The following is a 6,917-nucleotide window of genomic DNA, read 5'->3' as shown; positions in this document are numbered from 1 at the left end:
CACAACTAGAAATTATACAAAAACAACAATTAGAAATCCAAAAGATAAACAACAAGATTTCAGAAATGGACAGTGTCATAGAAGGGCTGAGGAGCAGATTTGAAATGGTGGAAGACAGAATCAGTAGAATTGAAGATAGAGACCTGGATACAACTCTGTTTGAGGAAAACTCGGAAAAAAGGACAAAGAAAAATGAAGAGACCCTGAGAATTACGTGGGATACAATCAAAAGCAAAAACTTTCAAGTGATTGGAGTTCCAGAACAGGGGGAGAAAACAGAAAACACAGAAAGGATCATTGAAGAACTGCTTACAGAAATCTTCCCCAATATCATGAAAAATGAAAACCTGGCCATCCAAGAAGCTCAAGGAACCCTATATAGGATAGACCCCAAAAGAAAATCACCAAGGCATATCATAATCACACTTGCCAAAACCAAAGACAGACAAAGAATCCTGAAAGCAGCTCGTGAAAAACAAGAAGTCACATACAGAGGAGAAACAATAAGACTAAACTCGGATTCTTTGGCATAAACCATGCAGGCAAGAAGGCGATGGGATGACATATATAAAACCTTGAAAGAAAACAATTGCCAGCCAAGAATGATATATCCTGCAAAACTCTCATTCAAATATGGTGGTGAAATTCGGTCATTTCCAGATAAACAGAAATTAAGGAACTTTGTAAAAACCAAACCAAACTTATGAGACTTATTAAAGGAAGTCCTTCGATCTGAGAACAAACAATATCAGACCACAGGCTAAATACAGGACACAGGATTGTACTAGCCAGATACCAACCTAGGAAATGAACTCTTAAGGACTATACAAAACCAAAATAATTACAAAAGGGAACCAGAGAGGTTAATCTGTAAAGGACAACAGCATTAGAACAATAAAAGAGGGAATAAACTGTGTAGCTATAGAACCTTCTAATGGAGAGGAAGTCAAGCGATACCAAGTAATAATAGGCTGGTTCAAATCTAGGAAGTTAAAGGTAAATTTCAAGGTAACCACAAAGAAAGTTAACAAACCTACTCATCAAAATAAAGAAGGAAAACATAAAGTCTCAGTAAAAACAAAACCTACAAAAACAAAAGAAGTGAAAAAAACCGACAAAAGGAACTCAGTACAGGAGAATAAGGGGAACAAAACTGGAGGCATTATGCTGAGTGAAATAAGTCAATCACAAAAGGACAAATATTGTATGAGACCACTACTGTATAACTCATGTAAAAGTTTACACACAAAAAGAAACAATCTTTGTTGGTTACTAGGGATGGGAGGAGTGGGGGGGAACTAAATAAGTGGTACCTTTGGTGAAGGGTAAGACAGTACACGTTACTGGGTAAGCCAGCATAACTTGTACAGGGAAAGGTCATGGAAGCTCCATAGACACTTCCAAACTCCCTGAGCGACTGAATTGCTGGGCGGAGGGCTGTGGGGACCGTGGTCTCGGGGAACATCTAGCTCAAATGGCATAACATAGTTTATAAAGAAAATGTTCTACATTCTACCTTGGTGAGTAGAGTCTGGGGTCTTAAAAGCCTGTGAGCAGCCATCTACGACACGCCATTGTTCTGGCCTCTTCAGGAGCAAGGGAGAATGAAGAGAACAAGACACAAGGAAAAGATTAGTCCAAAGGACTAATGGACCGCGGCTACCAAGGCCTCCACCAGACTGAGTCCAGTACAGCTGGATGGTGACCGGCTGTCACCGCTGACTGCTCTGTCCAGGATCACAATAAAGGGTCCTGGACAGAGCTGGAAAAGGATGTAGAACAGAATTCTAGCTCACAAAAAGAGACCAGATTTACTGGCCTGACAGACTGGAGAAACCCTGAGAGCATGGCCCCCGGACACCCTTTTAGCTCAGTGGTGAAGTGCAACTTTGGCTGTGTATATTTTCACCAAAAAAAAAATTTCCTCAAGGCCGAGAAGGGAGAATGTTGACATGTCGTGGGCTTGTTAACCAATGTCATAAAACAATATGTGTACTGACTGTTTAATGAGAAACTATTTGCTCTGTAAACCTTCATCTAAAGTACAATAAAAAAATTTAAAAACAAAATTTACTCATAGGTTCCCAAAGTGCTCCATCCTCCCCTCTCAACAGTAAGCATTATACTTACATATTTAGGTTTCATTTTCTTTTTTTGCTTTACAGATGTGATCTCCAAATAATACAGTATAACTTTAATGTTTTTGAAATTTTATACAAATGGTTTCTGTTGTGTCTGGCTTTTTTCAAATTACATCACATTTTTTAAGACTTATTTATGTCTGAAGTATTTCTGCACTCACTCATTTCCACTGATGCAATATTCCAAACACAATTTATCTATTCTACTATTCATGAATATTATAGTTTTTTTAGTTTCTGGCACTTACAAAAAATACTGTTTTGAACATTTTTATGCATGTATTTTGGCTATTTCTGCACACATTTTTCTCAGGATATAGATAGATGATAGAGAGAGAGAGAGAGAGAGAGATGAATAGACAGAGATATATCTCCATCCTCAGTATACCCATACTCAGCTTTTTAAAATATGGCCAAAATTGTCCAAAGTAGTTGTACCAGATTACATGCTTGCCAGCACTATGAGTTTCTGTTGCTCCACATCTTCATCAATATTTGATTCTGTCAGATATTTAAAATTTTAGACAATCTAGTTAGAGTGCATGATGATTTTAATTATTATGCCTATTGATAAAAATGAACATCATTTCAAAAATATTTTGGCCACTTGTGCTTCTTCTTTGAGATCTACCTGTTCAGTTTTTTTTTTTTTTTTTTTTTTGCCTATTTTTCCTTTTTTAAAAAAAATAATATGAAGGATTTATGTGTTCTGGATCCACAAAAAACAACAACAACAGTTGCCATCGAGTCAACTCTGACTCATGGCGTCTCCATATATGTCAGAGACTGTGCTACATGGAGTTTTCAGTGGCTGATATTTCAGAAGTCAGTCACCAGATCTTTCTTCCAAGTCACCTCTAGGTGGACTCAACATTCAACCTTTCAGTTAGTAGCTGAGCCCATCACCGTTTGTTCTATGCAGGGACTTCTCCATTCACTTAAGCCCACTTTATCTTAACAATGTTGCAGTTTTCTGTTTAGATGTCTAGTATCTATTTTTGTGAGATTTACTGCTAGAAATTTGATCCATTTTTATTCTATTATAAATTGTATTCTTAAATTTTTTTATTTCAATTTTGACTGTTGCTAGTATATCAAATAATTATAAAATTAACTTCATATATTGACCTTGTATTCAGATTTTGGCAAACATGCTTATTAATTCTAACTATTTATAGATTATTTTAGATTGTCTACATATGCAACATCCCTGGTGGCACTGTGGTTAAAGCACTCGGTTGCTAACCAAAAGGTCAGCAAGTGGAACCCACCAGTAGCCCTGCAGGAGAAAGACATAGCAGTTTGCTTCAACAAAGATTTACAGCCTTCATATCCTATGGGGTAGTTCTACTCTGTCCTGTAGGATTGTTATGAGTGGTAATTGACACAATGGCAATGCTTTTTGTTTTGTTTTGTCTTGTTTTTATATATGCAACAATGTTATCTGTGAAAAATAAGTTTTATTTTTTTCTTTTCAATTTATGTAACATTTGTTTCTTTTACTTAACTTACTGCACTAGCTAGACCAGTAAATGAAGAGAAGAAATAGTAACTGTGAGCATCCTTGTCTTCTTATTCCTAATACCAGATAGAGAGGTTTCATTATTTCACTATTACTATATAGTGACTGTCATAGGCTTTGTGGTGGTATTTGTCTTAGTTATCTAGTGCTGCTATAACAGAAATACTGTAAGTGGGTGGCATTAGCAAACATAAATTTATTTTCTCACAGTTTAGGTGGCTAGAAGTCTGATTTCAGAGTACTGGCTCTAGGGGAAGTCTCTCTCTGTCTTCTCTGGGGGAAAATCCTTGTGTCTTTCAGCTTCTCTTCCTTCGTTCTTTTCTCGTTTGGGCTTCCTTGCTTCTGTGCCTAATCTGCTCTCTTTATAACTTAAAAGTGATTGGCTTAAGACACACTCTACGCTGATATGACCTCATCAACATGATAAAGAAAACTCTATTCCCAGATGCAATTACATCCATGGCTATAGGGGTTAGGATTTACAACACATGTTTTGGAGGGACACAATTCAGTCCTAACATCATTTTTTGTCAGATGTGTATGCCTTAGATTCCTTACATTCTTAGCCTGATGGAGTGTTTTATCATGAATAAATATTAATTATTATCAAACACTTTTCTCCATGTATTCAGAAGATCATATAAGTTTTTTCTGCTTTGCTTTGATTGTAATGTGAATTAGATTCATTTTTCCATCCCTCTAATGTCCTTTCCATGTTTTGGTATTTAGGCTATGTTGGACTCATAAAATTAGTAAAGTTCCCTCTTTTACTAGAATCTAAAAAAATTAACCATACTTACATACATAATCTAAAAGAATACATACATAATCTAAAAGAACACATACATAATCTAAAAGAACTTCACCACATTTAATCAGTCTCTATGCTGAGCAAATAATCTGAGAAGCTGGACTATATGAAGAAGAATGTGGCATCAGGATTGGAGGAAGACTCATTAACGACCCGTGTTATGCAGATGCAGATGACACAGCCTTGCTTGCTGAAAGTGAAGAGGACATGAAGCACTTAGTGATGAAGATCAAAGACTACAGCCTCCAGTATGGATTATACTTCAACATAAAGAAAACAAAGATCCTTACAACTGGACCAATAAACAACATCATGATAAACAGAGAAAAGATTGAAGTTGTCAAGGACTTCATTTTACTTGGATCCACAATCAACACCCAGGGAAATGGCAGTTAAGAAATCAAGTGACATATTGCATTTCAGCAAATCTGCTTCAAAAGACCTCTTTGAAGTGTTCAGAAGCAAAGATGTCACTTTGAGGACTAAGGTGTGCCGGACCCAAGCCATGGTATTTTCAAGTGCCTCATATGCATGTGAAAGCTGGACAACGAATAAGGAAGACGGAAGAAGAATTGACGCCTTTGAATTATGCTGTTGAAGAAGAATATTGAATATACCATGGGCTGCCAGAATAACAAACAAATCTGTCTTGGAAGAAGTACAGCCAAAATATTCATGAGAAGTGAGGATGGCAAAACTTCATCTCAGTACTTTAGACATGTTATCAGAAGGGACCATTCCCTGGACAATGACATCATGCTTGGTAAAGTAGAGGGTCAGAGAAAAGAGGAAGACCCTTGATGAGGTGAATTAACCCAGTGGCTGCAACAATGAGCTCAAACATAGTAACAATTGTGAGGATGGTTCAGGACCAAGCAATGTTTTTCTCTGTTAAGTTGGAACCAACTCGATGGCACCTAAAAACAACAACAACAAAGAATTTAAGACTGGTGTTCCCACTGCTTCAGTATTCAGTTTTCCAATGCATGATAATGACATTTCCCTCCATTTCTTTCACTAAGGTATGCAGTTTCTTTCTAGAGTCCTTGCACAGTTTTTTATTTTATTTTATTTATTCCTGGGCATTTAGTGTTTGTAATACTATTATAAATAATGTTTTTAAAAAACTTTATTTTTAATTGGTTGTTAGTAGTATGTAAAAAAAATAGTTTTTTATGTACACTGACCTGGTATCAGGTGACTTTGATAAACTAATTTATTAGTTCTAATAATTTATTGATAGATTCTTTTAGATTTTCTATGTATGTATTCTATCATGTCATCAGCATATAATGACAATTGATTTCTTCCTTTCTAATGTTTTTCTTTTTAGGTTTATTTATTTATTTTCTTATTGCATTAACCAAGTTCTCCAGTACAATACTGATTAGAAGTGTTGATAGTGGTCATCCTTTTCTCACTCACAGAGTCAGGAGGAAAGCTTTCAATATTTCACCTTTGAGTTTAATGATTTTTGTAGGTATGAGTTAAGGATCCCCCCTTGCCCCATTTCAAGTGCTGAGAATTTACTTTCATAAACAAGAACTAAATTTTATCAAATACTTTTTCTTCCTCTACAGAGGTGATCATTTTTTCTGATTTTATTGAATTTTATTGATTCAATGTGAATAATATTGACTGAATTTCAAATGTTAATCTTGCTTTTCTGAAGAAAACACAACTTTGTCACTTTCTTAATTATATATCATAGTACTCCTCTCATAGATAACTGATAATTTTATTTGACTGATAGATCATTGAAATCAAGTAATTTCAAAATGATCTTTTTTCAATTTGTAGACTGATGTCTTCTTTCATTAGTCTTAATTATATTTGCACATGAATGCCAATTATACATACATTTAATCTACTTGACAAACTTTAATAACTATAGTTTTCTTACCTTTCTAATACTTTTGTTCAGTTTATTTTCATTTTATTCAATTTTTTAATCGTCTTCATTGTACCTTAAAGTTTATTCAGCTGTCTATTTTTTTTTTGCTTGCTTAAATTTGATTTTATTTCTCTTTTCTTTCTTTCTTTTTTCTTCTATTTCTTCTTCTGAACTATACTACATTAAACTATACCATATCATGATTCATCTAATTCTGTCACCATATCTTCTATTAATTCTTGCCTTTCTGTTCTGTGTTCTGGCCTCATAGAGTTAGTTACTTCCTTGTATTTTTCTTTTTTAAATTAGATATAGTTCTCAATTCTCATCACCTGCATAACTTTATAAGATAAGACGAGGTGAGTGTTCATCTGCTATGTGTTTCATTTCTGGCCCTTTCATGCCTATTATAATAATTATTATTATTATCTGAAATTCATTTGTTTTTGATTACTCATATTTATATGTGTTGATATTTCTTTCCTGGGTCAACTAATTTTGGAATATTTTTGTTGGAGAAGAGCTAAGTCCATGTTTTAAGCCATAAGA

The sequence above is a fragment of the Trichechus manatus genome, unplaced genomic scaffold (assembly GCF_000243295.1).
Source record: "Trichechus manatus latirostris isolate Lorelei unplaced genomic scaffold, TriManLat1.0 scaffold00180, whole genome shotgun sequence".
Classification (NCBI taxonomy): domain Eukaryota; kingdom Metazoa; phylum Chordata; class Mammalia; order Sirenia; family Trichechidae; genus Trichechus; species Trichechus manatus.
The sequence above is the reverse complement of the archived record's forward strand: the minus strand, read 5'-3'. Positions refer to the sequence as shown.